At 40.0% G+C, this 15,766-nt stretch overlaps 1 pseudogene; it reads right to left on the bottom strand.

The window, feature by feature from the left end:
* Positions 1-14,058: 14,058 nt before the first annotated feature.
* Positions 14,059-15,438, bottom strand: LOC100725183 (serine/threonine-protein kinase PAK 1-like; annotated as a pseudogene).
* Positions 15,439-15,766: the final 328 nt, after the last annotated feature.

Here is a 15,766-nt window from a genome sequence, read left to right as displayed (position 1 = left end):
GGTAGAGAATTCATGGGAACAGGACTCAAACTGCACAGGAACTCTTTTCCAGAATCAATAACTGGAACTACCTCTTATTAAAAAGTTTTTACGTGTCAAGAGAAATCTCCAGCATAGTGAAAAGAAAACCCACACACTCGGAAAATAATCTTAGTGAACTGTCCTTCAGACACAAGGCTTCTGTCTAAAATATATAAAGAATTTTAAAAAATCAGACCCCCAAAATTCAAAGACCCAATCCATAAATGGGCATCTGAGATGAATACACACTTCTCAGATGAAGAAATACAAATGGCAAATAAATACATGAAAAACTGTTCATCATCATTAGTCATTAGAGAAATGCAAATTAAAACCACACTGAGATTCCATCTCACTCCAGAAAGAATGGGCAGGATCAAGAAAACCATCAACAACAAATGCTGGAGAGGCTGTGGGGAAAAAGGAACTCTCCTGCACTGTTGGGGGGAGTGTAGACTGGTGCTACCATTGTGGAGGTCAGTCTGGAGATTTCTCAAGAAGCTGGGCTTGGAAGTCCCATATGTTCCAGCTATCCTATTTCTAGGCATATTCCCAAAAGAACTGAAATCATCATACCACAGTGATATATGTGCACCCATGTTTATAGCAGCACAATTTGTAATAGCCAGATATTGGAAACACCCTAAGTGTCCATCAACTGAGGAATGGATGAAAAAGTTGTGGTATTTTTATACAATGGAGTACTAGTCAGCTATAAAGAAGTATCACATTGAGATATTTATAAATAAATGGACGCAGCTTGAGACCATGCTCATAAGTGAAATAAATCAAACTCACATGTATGAATACCAAATAGTTTCCCTATTGTAAGAAATTATTCAAATATATAAAAGTATATTTTGTATAAAAAGAAATCATGATTCTGTATTATGTGGCTTTGAAGCCTTATAAAGTTTTCACTCATTAATGGGAATGGCTTTATTCTGGGCTGTTTGATATTATTGCCTGTGATGATATGAACACCTATTTTGAAGAAAACAAGACATCATAATAAGCTAGTGCTGATTTAATATCATATTGTTTTGAAGTCCTACCAAACTGTTGTTGCTCTGTCTCCATTTGTTTTATCATGTTGTATCTTACTAGATTTTATTATATGTGATAGTATAAAGAAAAATTTTTATAGAGAAAGAGATAATATAGAAACCATTGTTGTTAGCTGGTTCTAAATACCCTGTAATACTTTCATCCTCTTGAATGGTTTCACACTGCCTTGATATGTTTGAAGCCATAGTATATGAAGTTATACTCAAATATTTCAAGGAAAGAGACATTATGGTAACTACTAGTAAGTCAGGTTATCTTGTGGTGAAGCACTAGGTTGCTGAAATTGTTATACTTTGACCTGTACTGTTATGTTGTTATGTCCTCTTTTACCTCAATCTCCCCATTTTTAAAAAAAATATTTATTTTTATTATTTTTTAATTAAGGGAAAAATAAAAAATTAGCAGGATATATTATAATAACTTTTTTTGATTTCCTATTAACTTGATTTGAGGCCCTGTATTGCTCCCACCATCTTGCTTTGGCTGATTTTATTCTGTTGTGTTCTGATTGATAATATCAATTTTGAGGGTATAGGCAACTACTTTGAAGGCAATAAGATTCACTATGATGCCCATTCTGGTTTGACTATTATCTTCTTTTGAAGTCTTGTAATGTCTCCAATGTTTAGGTTTTATTGGTCTTGTTCTGTACTGTTTTGTTCAGTTTTGTTATACTTAATGATATAGGCAATTCTTTTTAAGGTAGCAAGAGGCATTACAGTACCATTGTTGATTACCTTGTATTCTGTTTTTTACATCATGTGCTATGTCCATCTTTTGTTTTGACTGACTGCTTTGTTTTGTCATATTTGGTTTTATTCTCTTCCAACAAAAGTAATAAGAACTATGGGAGTAATAAAACCCAAAATGTGTAAATGTTGTTGTAAAAAAAGAGAGGAAAAAATCGTGCTCAAAAGGATACAACTGCAAGTGTGTTTAGCTGTGTAAAATAGCTGTGTAAAATATTACTAATTTTTGGTTGGATCACTGAACACAACTGTTTGCAGTCTCACTGTTTGAATGTCTACTTTGTATGCTTTAATCCTATAACTTGAACAACTATTTCTAAGATGACTATGTGTAATCTATTAACCAGTGATTTTAACCTTTTTTTGAAATTCTGTATTACTTGTGTCCTTATACTGGTTTTTTTCCTTTAAATTAAAAAAAGAAAAGAAAAGGATGCTGGACACAAGCCTTCCCTAACCTGCAGCCATGTGTGGAATTATGTCTCATCTGCAACCAAGAGGGTCACTGAAAGTGTGACTGCCCTCTCCACCAGAGAGTGGGTAAGTCATCACCTTCCCTGCCCTTGCAGGATAGGACCCTGCCACCTCCTGACTCATCACTGGCTGATCTGGTTGGAACTGCCACTGAAGAGGACTAACGGGGCTCAGGGCCATGGCCCCCATCGAGGTATCTCTCTCAGAGTCCTGAGTCTTCTACATATCTTAGCTAAAATCTTCTGTCATCTCATCAACACAGGACCCATCTACAGTGTTCTACCTGAGTTTTCAGGCAGATGTTCTTGGTCTACAGTTTCCATAGTGGGGGTTGATGGCCAACCTACCCAATCTCTCCAGTAAGGACCTACTTCTTGTAAATTCCAAGTCCTTTTCTTTAGACACAACTTTCTTGTTATATCTCTTCTGTGCCCCTTTTAGGTGGAGACCTTCTCCAAAAACTCAATTTCTCTTGTACTTTCTCTCTCTCCATGGCTCTCATACTCCAAACTCAATTGTCATGGGCCGCTACCTCAGCACTCCTTTTCCCTCCTCCCTTGTTGACCCTATAGTCTGGGACACCTCCAATCTTACCCAGGCAACCCATGCTACTCCAGTGTCAATTCACCTCAAAGATCCCTCAGTTTTCCCCTGTGTTCCCCAATACCCTAAACATCAGTGGGAGCTCAAATCTATAATCTACCACTTATTAAACAATAGGTTTCTCAAGGTCACCCACTCACCTTACAACACCCCTGGTTATGGCTGATATATTGTGCTAGCTTGAGAAGGTTGGAAGTTTTAACTAAGAGACTCATCAGTGAGTCAGGGTTCTTGCTTTATAAATATCCTCATCCTGTGCAAGACGGCGACAAAGAGATTTTGTGAATGCTACACCCTCTCCGGAGGGGTGTGTGGCCTGTGTACAATACAAGGGAGGAAAAGGGGATTGCATCCCCCTCTTTTTGCTCTAGCTGCTTTTGCTGTCTTCTGCTGCCTTGAAGTGTTGCCCCAGTGCCATACCACCCTGTCTTGGGACCAGCTGATTATGGACTGAAAACTTCACAAAATGTGAGCTAAATAAAATTTTCCTTCCTTCATTTTGGGCATTGGGTATTTTGTTTCAGCAAAGCGAAAAAGTAATCAAGACACATCTATTCTCCCTGTCCTTAAATCCAATAGCTCCTACTGTCTAGTCCAAGATCTCAGAGCTGTTATCAATGAGGTAATGCCAATTCACCTGGTGGTTCTAAACCCTTACAGTATAGTGTTTCATATTCCTCCATGCACCTCTTATGTTTCTGTATTAGACCTTAAAAATGCATTTTTACTATTACCTTACACTCTGATTGCTAAGATTTATTTGCCTTAGCATAGACAGATCCAGGCACCCTCTGATCTACACAGTTCACATAAACAGTTCTGCCTTAGGGCTTCAGAGATAATCCCTACCTCTTTAGCCAAGCTCTTGCTGCTGACTTCATGGCTCTCAATCTTAAACCTAACACTCTTCTCCAATATACAGATGATATTCTCCTCTGTTCTCCATCCTATGCTCTAGCTACACAGCATGTGACATTGATCCTCACAAATTTCCTAAGGATCAAAACTCCTCCTCCCAAATCAATAAGCCTTAGACATTATCACCAATCTACACAACTACTTTCATGTAGGCATTCAAGCTCTATTCAATCTCCTTACTCCAGTCACTACTCATCCTTCTCTGAAAAATACTATTCATTAGGTCACTCATAACTGTCACCTTTGCATCAAAACCTCTCCTCAGAGACACTTACCTTCTCCTTCTTTCCAAGCCTACCAACTTCTCATCTTCACTGTCATACTTTAGATAGTCTCTCCCACCAACACTGGGACAGTCATTGTTCTCCTATTTCTCACTGATTTGAATGTGATAAACCTGAGGTCATGGTGCGAAGTGGGAGAGTGGTGATTGTTTTTCCATCTAGTCTTCTCTGAGGGGCTAGGCCTCTATGTCTTTCCCTTAATGGGGTCTCTCATACTACTCATCATATTGTTATAGTTCTCTGTCTTTTAAACTTTTTTTCAAGATTTCCTCAATCCAGAATATGGGCCTTCACCAACAGAGAGCTTCTTGACCTGGCTGAGACCCTGGGAAACAGTTTGTACATGGGATTCAGCATCATCCTGACAACTGTAAGAGCCCCCCACCAAAACCTCCCTCCCCAGCAGGAAGCAGCCTAAAGTGACCACTGACCCTGTTTATCCAGAAAATAAAAAGTTGAGGATGATAGCTTCTTCTACCATGGAGCTGAGCTATTACTAACATGACATCCACCCAACTTGGTACTGGGCCACAGTAGTAACTTATCTCTCCAAAAGTAAATTCTGTGTTCTCCTTCTAGTTCCAAAAATAAATATCCTGCTCACTTTCTGCACATGCATTGAGCCCTCTCCAATCCCAAGGCTCCACTACCAAAGCACTCCATCCCCAACCCAACTCTATAAAGGCTGTTTCCAAGCATCCCATTTTTGTGGGTCTTTGCAGTCTTCAGCAACCCTCCTGTGCCCAGAACAAAGGATTTTACTTAAATATGTTTTTCTCTTTGTCTCTCAACTGCACCAAAAACAACAACCCCAAGGTTCTCTCTGCTTTTCTTTCTTTTCTTTCCTGCTTTTTAATCACTCTTTGTGGATAAAAGTCAAGATCAGCTGGAGAATCTGTTACTATACCAGCTGCAGATATGGGTCTCTCCCATCTGTTTAGCGAAGACACTTTAGAGGGGACCCAGACACGTGCAACCCCAATGCTGAACATGGCCTTTTCTATGCTCAGCAGTCAGGAACTGGAGGAGGCTCAAAAGAAAAAAAGCTATAATTATGGCTATTGGAATTGGCAAGGTTTAAAATTTACCCAAATCACCTAAGGGAAAACCCAAGGACATTGGACCCAGCCACTGCCTGGGTCCTGCTCTGAGTGTGAGGCAGCCCATGAGCCTGGCCCTTGGCACTGGAGAGCTGCTGTGCCTGCTCCCAGGGAGAGTCTAGGCCAAGCATAACCCTCCTTTCCCTCTCTGAAGAGGCCCAAGGGAACCAGCAATGCTCTTGTACATGGATATTCCCAACTCCTGTGAGGAATACCGTGGAATGCTGGACAGCATAATTAAGCCAACTTGAATACTTCATTCTGCTTTGGGTTACATTTTTGGCAAATCTTCCTCTGTATCTGTAGCCACAGTTGGGGTCAAGGGGTCTCCTTCACAGAAATTTTTACTCTTGCTCTGACCTGCCACTTTGAAGGCCTGTGTTTAACCATGAGTTCCTAATCATCTCACAGTGCCCTACTTCCTTGCTAAAGAAGATTTACCAAAAAAAAATTAGAGTAATTCTCAAATTCTGGCATAGGTCAAAATGAATTTTACCAGTTATGAGTACAGCATGTCTCCCTAACCTAATTAGTGAACAATTGGATCCCACTGCATGCTACAATAAAATTCCTGACTTAAAAAATCCTTCTTGTTCTAAATGTCAGAAGAAAGAATTGCTTTGGCCATCATGACCCAAAGGCTAGGATAAGATCTCTGCCCAATGGTATAATTTTAAAAAGTCATATGGAGGGAATGTTGCATGCCCATCCTTTCTGAAAGCACTAGCAACTACTGCTATGCAGACAGTGGAAACTACAAAACTAACTTCAGGAAAGAAACTACAAGCTGTGTGACTCTCCATCAGGTCAGAGTGACGTTTTATAGCACAGATTACTTGTGGTTAATATGAGAATGGCTTTTCAAGTATCAGGTCATGCTCTTTCACACACTTGAAATTATAAAACTTGTGCTGCTTCTCATCCTACATCTTTTTCACGTACATGTTGAGAAGTTAGTCATTTTTATGAACAAGTGATGTCTCAGACTTATTCAGGACATCCATAATGTGCCCCTACAAGGCCCTAAGGAAATGAAGTTCACTGATGAAAGTAGCTTTTTCCAAGAGCACTGACAGGCAGGTTATACAGTTGTCAGTTCACAATGGTCACTGGGGCCCACTTCCCCTAGGAACCTCTGCTCAGAAAGTGGAGTTCATGTCTCTTACTTTTGTATTGAAATTAGGAAAAGACAAGAAGGTATATTTTTATACAGACTCCAAAGATCCATTTTTTACACTATAAATCTTGAAGTAATCTGTGAAGAAGGAGCTTTTGATGAAGGAGCTTTCTTTTGATGAAAAGCAATCTATAATGCACAGGAAAGAATTCTACAACTCTTAATGCTAATATATCTTTCCAAGCAGGTTTGCTGTCATTCATTGTAAGGCAATGTCTAAAGTCTTCTTGGGAAACCAAAAGTCTGATAAGGAGGCAAGAAGGGTAATCCAACAACTGTTCAAGTCCCTAGTTTTATTCTTCTTTCTAGAGGAATCATTTTGGTCCTTCATCAAGGGATGCCATGACAAGTTATAAAAATCCCATCTAGGAAACAGTCACTAGAATTTTTACAGGATTAAAATTAAAGCTATTACTGAGAACCTCCAGAAGACTTGAGGCTCCTCTTCAGAAAGCAAGGTTCCATTAGTATTCTTGAAGCATATAAGTAGAGTCACTAATGACCCTAATTCACCACAGGTTAAATGGGTACCTTTATTGAGGTTCTCATGTTTATGTGGGTAATGGCTGTGGCTCTCAGGCTCTGGGAAAATCATCAAACCTCACTCTTTCCTTCACAAGAAGCATGGAAATCTAACCTACTCCTATTTGTGTTCTATATCGCCAATGTAATTACTTTCTCTCTCTCATCAAAAGACAGCTCAACATTCTCTATGCATTGTTTTGTAACAGATTTTTTCTTCAACCCAGCCGTAGTGTCACAACACCCCAAGGTATTTGTAGAACACAGTACATAGAGTATATAACCTCTTTCAGAAAGAAGAAGCTACACAAAACAGAGATCTCCACTTTCTCAGCCTCCTTAAATAATTAGGGGGTTTGTGTCTCTTGGGGGAAATGAAAAAGGAGATTAGGATGTGGCAAAGCTGGCTGGGGAAGTAAGTATGACTGGTTAATTACAGGATCCCAGTATACATGTGCAGGACAGTTCCCAGAGCCCTGTATGTGGACTCCTTGTGAGAACTGGAGCAGGTTTTGGTGGGTTGGGATAGACCTGACCTCAGTCTGAGACATCAGTGATACAAAAAGGAAGCCCACATTGAGAATTTGGCTGCTGTGTTCTCTCTTGCACTGTGGCCCACTCTCCTGTAAGGTGTAATTTTCCCCGTGTAACTTGGGCCAAACTCACTCTTCAGAGCCTGTTTATTTTCTTACCCTTTATAAAACTTTGCTACCATTAAATAAAATTGGTGAGTGTGCATTAAAATACTATTGTGATAGTTAATTGTGCTGTCAACTTGAATGGATGAAGAAATGTCTATCAGATCAGAGGAGGACAGTAAATGTGGATGGGCTGTGGATGATTGGATGGGACTACAAGTAGGCTGAGGAGGGAAGATGTGCCCAAATGTGGGTGGAGCCAAGCTTGTAGCTTGTAGCCTGGGTGGAATAAAAGGGAAAGAAGGAGGTCTGCCCTTTGCTACCCTGGAAGACCTCTGGTGTTCACCATTGCATTTGGGAATTTGTCTCCATTTCCTTCAGTCTTCAGGTACAGAGTCTTCTCTTTTCTGAAACTGACTTGCCCTGAGCACTGTAGTGAGCTGCAGATGTTTAGGTCACTCTTTGGGCTCTCTAGTGTTTATGCAGCCATTCTGCATTCTTCCATCATATTTTGGCAATATTTTGGCCATTAAATCCTCCTTATTAAATACTTGTACATGTTGAATCTGTTTGTGGAGTACTGCTTTAATGTGCTCAAAGCGTGGGATCTGTAAGGATATTTTTAGACAGCTTTGAGGACATGACCCCACTGTCAGAACAGGTGTGCAATGGGGCACAATTATACCATCATAACTTAGCTAATGCTAACTATGCATTCATCAGGAAGTACAGCATGTAAGAATGTAAAGATATGAGAGCAACATGTATAAGAATTATGTAATAGAGACGCAGGTGTCTTTTGTGCTCTGTTCTGCTCCCTGATGCCTACTGTAGTTGATATCTTGCACATGTGGGTCTTTGTGTTTTGTTTTGTTGGTACTGGGGATTGAATTCACAACCTTGCTCTTTCCAGGCAGGTGCATATGCCACTGAGCTAAATCCCTGGCCCTCACCTGTGTGTTTTTTGACCTGGAGATCTAATTTGCAAAATATCTCTTGAGACCTCCCAAGCTGGCAAAAACTGGTATAGATAGCAGAACACTGAGTTGAGTGTTCTTATTGCAGCTGTGAAAACAGAACCTGATGATCAGGGAGAGCCCTGAGAAATCACTGATAAGTGATCTCTAACCTCACCCTGACTACCTGTAGCCATCTTCTCCACAGGTTGAAAGGACTTGAAAGACTGGGAAACAGTCTGTCTGGACCTTGGGGATATTTTGAGAGGTTTGGAAGTCATAGGAAAATCCATCTCCCTTACCATGAAATGGCAATGTAGTAGTTTGGCCGTTCTCAACTCTCTTCCACCAATCAAGAGACAGCTGGTCTTGTCTGTCAAGTAGAGAAGCTGCAGCAGATAGATTAATACCTAGAGCAATAGCTGGCTGTGGCTTATCTTGTATTTCAAGGTATGAAAATCACTGTCTTTTCCAGAATGTCTTTAAATGTGTAAGTCCTCTGCTATTTGTTCTTTTTTTTTTTTTTTTTTTTTTTTGGTAAGGGTACACGTAATACAGAACTACAAAACAAAACAAAAAAAACCTCTGTGATATCATTTTCTATCTTATACACTTAAATATACATGCAGTTATATAGTTTAGAGCACTTTCTTTTCCTCTCTTTTGTACAATGACTATTACACATTTTGGGTTTCATTGCTCCCATGGTTCTTATTGCTTTTTTGGAAGAGAGTAAAACCAAATGTGACATAACAGAACAGAATCGGTCAAGTCAAAAGGGTGGACATAATAGATAATTTAAAAACATAATACAAGGTGATCAACAATGGTTACCATAATGCCTCCCGCTATCTCTAATAGAATTGCCTATATCATTAGTTGTAATACAATTGAACAAAACAGTAAAGAACAAAACCGACAAAACCAAAACACTGGAGACATTGTAGGTCTTCAAAAGTAGATAAAAGTCAACAAGAATGGGCGTTATAATGAATCTCATTATCTTCACAGCTGATGCCTAAACTTTCGAACCTGATACTATCCAGCAAAACAGAATAGAGGAACCTCAGTCAAAAACAAGATGGTGAGAGTAATACAGGGCTTCAAATCGAGATAATAGAAAGTCAAAGTGGGTTACTATATTATATCCTGTTTTTTTTCCCTTTAATTAAACGGATAAAAATAAAAAAGTAAATAATGGAGTGGAGATTGAGAAAAAAGAGGGCATAACAGTGAAACAGGGCAGATCAAAACATAACCATTTAAGCAGAATAGTGTTTCACCACCAGATAATTCCGACCCAAAAGTAGTTACCATATAGACTCTTTCCTTGAAGTCCTTGAGTACAACTTCGTATACTGTAGCATTAAGTATATCAAAACAATGTAAAACCATTTAAGAGAATGACAGCATTATAGAGTATTTAGAATCGACTAACAGAAAATGAACAATGGTTTCTGTATATTCTCCTTGTCTTTAAAAGGTTTTTGCTTATACTATCATACATAATAAAATCCAATAAGATACAACCTGTTTAGACCATTGGAGACAGAAGAACAAAAGCTAGATGAGACTTCAAAACAAGATGGTACTAAATCAGCATTACCTATTAAGATGTCATTTTCTCCAAAATAGCTGTTCCTATCATCCAATCTTCTCTGTCTCATTTCTGTTGAGCTCTTATTCTGTCAGTAGCTGTCAGTTTGTCTTCTTCATTTTGTTCTCTGCTCCATTCATTGTGGCCTCCCCGCCACTATTTCTGGGTTCTTTGTATTTTTCTTTTTTTAGAATATCCTGCAATACTTTCTGTAGGGTTGAATTGGTGGTTGCAAATTCCCCCAGTTCCTCTTTATCCTGGAAGCACCTCATTTTTCCATCAATTTCCAGGGAGAGTTGTGCATGATATCTCAATCTTGGCTGGAGATTATTATCTTTCAAAGCTTGAATTATTTCTCCCCATGCTCTTCGTGATTTGATGGTTTGTGAAGAGAAATCTGCTGTAATTCTGATGGGTGTTCCCTTGTAAGTGGTCTGTTTCTTGTCTCTTACAGCTTTTAATATTCTGTTCTTGTATTGAATTTCTGGAATTTTTATTATTATATGCCTGGGTGTTTCTCTGTTAGGGTTGTAGGTAGCTGGGGTCCTGTATGCCTCATACATCTGAGTATCTTTACCTTTTGCTAAATTAGGAAAATTCTCCTGGATTATTTCTGTGAGTAGCTTTTGTAGTTCACTTGTTTGTGTCCCTACTTCTTCTTTTATGTTCTTAATCCTTAAGTTATGGATCCTCTTATCATCTTCTTGTCTTTGTATTATTGCTGTTTGTTTCTTTGTTATTTTAAAGAAGTTTTTCATTTCATTCTCCCATATTACAAGTCTGCCCTCCAGTTCAGATAGTCTGTCCTTAGTTTCTTTCAAGCTGTTATGCCAGTCTTGGATAGACTTCTTAATTTCTTGATAGTCCCTTTGAACCTGCTTCACATACTCAATGCTTTCTCTGTTTTCTCCATCAAGCAATTCTCCCCTCTTTTTCTGTTCTTCCATTCCACCATCTGTTTTTTCCTGGGTGGTGCTTAGCATTTCTCTAACTATTCTGCATACTTCTAGCTTCAGGTCGCTGATAACTTCATTCCTGAATTGGTCTATGAGGCTCTCTATATGGCGCTTAATGTATATTGGTGTGGTGTCCACTATTGCCTGTTTCTCAGAATTGGGGGCCGAGGAGCCTTTCTTGTTGCTTCCCTTCCCCATATTTTCTGTTCCTTATAAAATGCAAGCTTACATAGGAGGCCCGGCTTCCCTGCCTGTCAGCCACAGCTTGATCAAATTGCGCTGGCTAGGTGTTCCCGCCCACCGCTGCGCACCAGGGAGTTGCGAGGAGGCAGCCTACGCGGGAGTCAGTCGCTCCTCCGGGCCACCATCAGGCTCTGGGATCTGGGTTAGGCCAGCCTACTGAATCCACCCGCAGCGTCACATAGGCCAGGCACTTTTCACCAATCCCATCCGAGAGGGGAATGTGTGGCTGGAGTTGCCACCGCACCCTGCTCTTACAGGACTGCCCGAGCCCAGAAAGTCCTCCGCTGGAGTCAGACTGTGGTAGGGGGTCAGTTTCTCTCACTCACCTCGCCACCAGTCAGTTTTCGTGTACGCCTCCTTGTCCGTCCTGTTTTCGACTCCGTTCACAGACTCCCATTCCCAGAGCTCTGGGCGTCTCTCCTTGCCAAGCCGCTGTGGACGCAGCCAGCCGCCGGGCGGCGAGAAACCCAAATCGCGGTTTCCAATGGCGCGGGGTCGAGCCTCCACACCGAGTCTTTTCTGTTCCTATTTTAGCGCCAGGACTGTATTCTAAGTTGGTTTCTCTCAGCCCAGTTCGTTCCTGAGTCAGCAGAGCATATCTCTACCGGTTCATGTCTCCTTAGTCCGCATCATTCCTGGCCTCTGAGCCGAGCCTTTCAGAGAGCCTCTGGTAGTTGCTGTTGTCTGTCCGCCATGTTCTCCCGGAAGCCATTTGGACTTTCTGTTAACTTGATTTGAAGCCCTGTATTGCTCTCATCATCTTGTTTTGACTGATTTTACTCTATTCTGTTTTGCTTGCTAGTATCAAGTTTGAGAGGGTATAGGCAACCACTTTGAAGACAATGAGATTCACTATGATGTCCATTCTGGTTTGACTGTTATCTTCTTTTGAAGACCTGTAATGTCTCCAATGTTTCAGTTTTCTTGGTTTTGTTCTCTACTGTTTTGTTCAATTTTATCATACCTGATGATATAGGCAATTCTTTTTAAGATAGCAAGAGGCATTATGGTAACCATTGTTGATCACCTTATATTCTGTTTTTACATAATGTACTATGTCCATCCTTTTGATTTGACTGACTCTGTTTTGTTTTGTCACATTTGTTTTTATTCTCTTCAAAAAAAGTAATAAGACCTGTGGGAGTAAGAAGACCCAAAATGTGTAATTGTTATTGTGAAAAAGAGAGGAAAAGAGAGTGCTCTAAGGAATATAACTGCATGTGTATTTAGGTGGGTAACATAGATAATCATATTACTGAGTTTTTGTTGGATCATTGAATAGAACTGTTTGCAGTCTCACTGTTTGAATGTCCACTTTCTATGCTTTAATTTATAACTTGAGCAACTATTTCTAAGATGGTAATCTGTAATCTATTAACTAGTGATTTCTTACTGTTTATTTTTTTGAAATTCTGTATTACTTGTACCCTGTTTCTGTTTTTTTCTTTTTCTCTTTAGATAAAATTAAAAAAAAAAAGATAAAGTGGCTTAGTGTGTCTGGAGTTATTTCTGCATCTTTTAACCTGTTCTATTCATCTTCCTCCTTTTTGCCAGTACCATGCTGTTTTCATTACAGTAGCTTTATAATATAATTTCAAACCAAGGATTGTGATGCCCAGTGTCTGCTCTTTATTGCCCAGGGTTTATTGCTATTCTAGACCTCTTCTGGTTCCAGACAAATTTTACTATTTTCTTCTCTAATTCTGGGAGATATGCTATTGGAATTTTGATTGGGGTTGCACTGAATCTGTATAATAGTTTTTGAAGTATGACCATTTTCAACATATTGTTTCTTCTTAACCAGGAGCATGGGATATCTCTACAGTTTCTAATATCTGCATTCTCCTTTTTCAGGTTATGTAGTTTTTTCTTTTATATCCTTTGTTAGACATATTTCTAAGTATTTCATTTTTTGGATGCCTGTGAAATTTGTTATTTTCATAATTTCTCTCAGTGAGTTTGTTGTTGGTGTACAAGAATGCTATTGCTTTTTGAGATCTGAGTTTGTATCAGCTATACTTCTAAATTTGATTATTAGCTCTAATAATCTTTTGATGGAGTTTTTGGTGTTTTCAATATAGAGTGTCATGTCATCTGAAATTAATGATAATTTAATTTCTTCCTTTCCTATCCTTATTCCTTTACTTATCTTTCTTGTTTAATTGCTCTGAATAATGTTTCCAGAACAATATGAAGTCAGAGTAATGATAGTGGACATCCTTGTCTTGTTCCTGATTTTAGAAAGCTTTTAGTTTTTGCCCTTTAGTATGATGTTGGTCATTTGTTTGTGATACGTGGTTATTATCAGAGTAAGATAAAGATAGTCTATTCTAATTTTCTGTAGGATTTTATCATGAATGGAAGCTTAACATTGTTTTTTAAAAATATTACCAAACATTAAATTTGTATTTTCAAGACTGGATTGTGAGGAGGGGAGCAGAGATGTTTGAGATTTTCCTATGTAGAAATAGAGGCCCAAGATTTATTCATTGTAAATCCTTGGTTGTAAAACAATCTCACATTCACAAGTTGGAAGAAACTTCCTTATTTAGCAATAGTGATCACTGGATTAGTCGCTCATTTGAGTTCTCTCCAGTGCTAAATACATGGTTCCAAACATCAAAGTCCTGAGAATCCTTGATCAGGAGAAGAGAGAAGCAGGGCAAGAAGAAGGTGTCAGGGGCTGGAATTTCTGAAATGAGCATTTATTTCGCAGAAAGCTTGGCACCATGAGACCGAGCTGAGCATGGTTTTAGTGATTGTTCTTGGTTTCCTCCTTTGTTGCAGCAATCAGGGGTGTGAGGCTGAAGAGGGGCTTGGCAATCTTCAGGAAGTGATGCTGAAACAGCACTTTTGATGAACCTCTCTCTTCCACATCCATTTAAAGACCACAGTTCAAAAAGTCTCAGAAGATAGCTTCTCCAGGGAAGCTCTGGGATCCCATTGGTGACAATGAGATACAAGGCTATCAGTGGGTTTACATTGGAGTATGGTGGCTCTCTTCAATCATTTTATTGGTCATGATGCCTAGGGACCAGATGTCAACCTTGGGCCCATACGCCTTCCTCATCACAACCTCTGGTGCCATCCAAGATGGAGTTCCCACCATGGTGCTCTGTTGGCTCTGCTCTGAAGTGATTTATGCACAGAATCCAAAATCAGTTAGCTTGACAGAGCCATCCATACCCAACGGAATATTATCACTCTCGGTGTCTCCATGAATGACTTGGTTGGAGTGCAGAAACTCCAGAGCTTGCAGACTCATGGCACATGACAGCAATCTGGCCTTCATCCATACAGTTTTTTTCACCACATCTGTCAAAGAACCTCCAGCCAAGTATTCCCACAGCTCATCTCCCACAAGTTAACTGTCCAAGTAGTTCACAATATTTGGATTTTTGCTTTCTCACTCATGACTAGGATCTCATTAATAATGAGCTCTTTCTTAGGCTGCTGCTGAAGACTCCTCTGCTTAATTGTCACCTCCTAACCTGTGGCTGTATCCATGGCAGTGTACATGTGCCTGAAGAACCTTGCTCAACTTTCTCAAATTGTGTATATTTCTTCCTAGGCTCACCCACGCTCACTATGCTCCATAAGTTTTCCAAGATCTCATCAGACATTTTGGGCTTCTTCTGTTTCTTAGTATTCTGGGTCAAAGCATCTGGCAGAATGGTGTTACACTCAGTGGGTGAAATAGGAGATGTAACTACTCCAACTCCAGAGTTGGAGTAACAGGAAATGGTTCAATCACACACTGTGTATACACAGATTTTGTGTGCTCTGGGTGTGGAGCAATCACTGGAGGCGGAGTAGCATCATCATCATCATCTTCATCTTCTGAAACTGTTAGCACTGCAGGAGTCTCAGAAACAGTCTTCACATTCAAAGTGTTAGCAGAATTACAGTCCTCTGCTGATTTATCTGTAAAGTTCATGTATGTGTGGTTGTTTGAGGTCTTCGAGTTGTAAAATTCTAAAACACACAGAACAACCTGTGGGTTTTTCTTCTGCTCTGTCTTAGTGACATTTGGTGTCTGAAACAAGCAGGCCCTGTGCTCTGGCACCACTCTGGTGTTTCTCATGGGAAGGGTTGGGCTTTTGTCTTGAATGTCCAGTTCATTGTTAGACATTGTCACCACCACCAGAAGCAGTTACGGGTGCAGGGAGCCAGTCCCAGCAGCTCTGGAGATTGTTTCCATCCCAGAGCCATGCCTCTCCCCACTCACCTGGCTTTCCACAAAGCCAGGAGTCTACCAGTTTGGCTGGATTCACTTTGGCTGACTCCAGCAGCATGGCCACCACCCAGTTGTAGCACAATAGCAACCCAGCAGAGCTCAACCTAGATGGTTGACTTTACCAAAGGCTTTTTCTGCATCTATTGAGATGAGCTTACAATCTTTGTCCTTGGCTCTGTTAATATGGTGTATTACATTTATGGATTTATATATGCTGAGCCAT

Source organism: Cavia porcellus, unplaced genomic scaffold (assembly GCF_034190915.1).
Source record: "Cavia porcellus strain 051 isolate PalLab524CR breed Dunkin Hartley unplaced genomic scaffold, mCavPor4.1 scaffold_6, whole genome shotgun sequence".
In the NCBI taxonomy this organism is placed as follows: domain Eukaryota; kingdom Metazoa; phylum Chordata; class Mammalia; order Rodentia; family Caviidae; genus Cavia; species Cavia porcellus.
The sequence above is the reverse complement of the archived record's forward strand: the minus strand, read 5'-3'. Positions and strand labels throughout refer to the sequence as shown.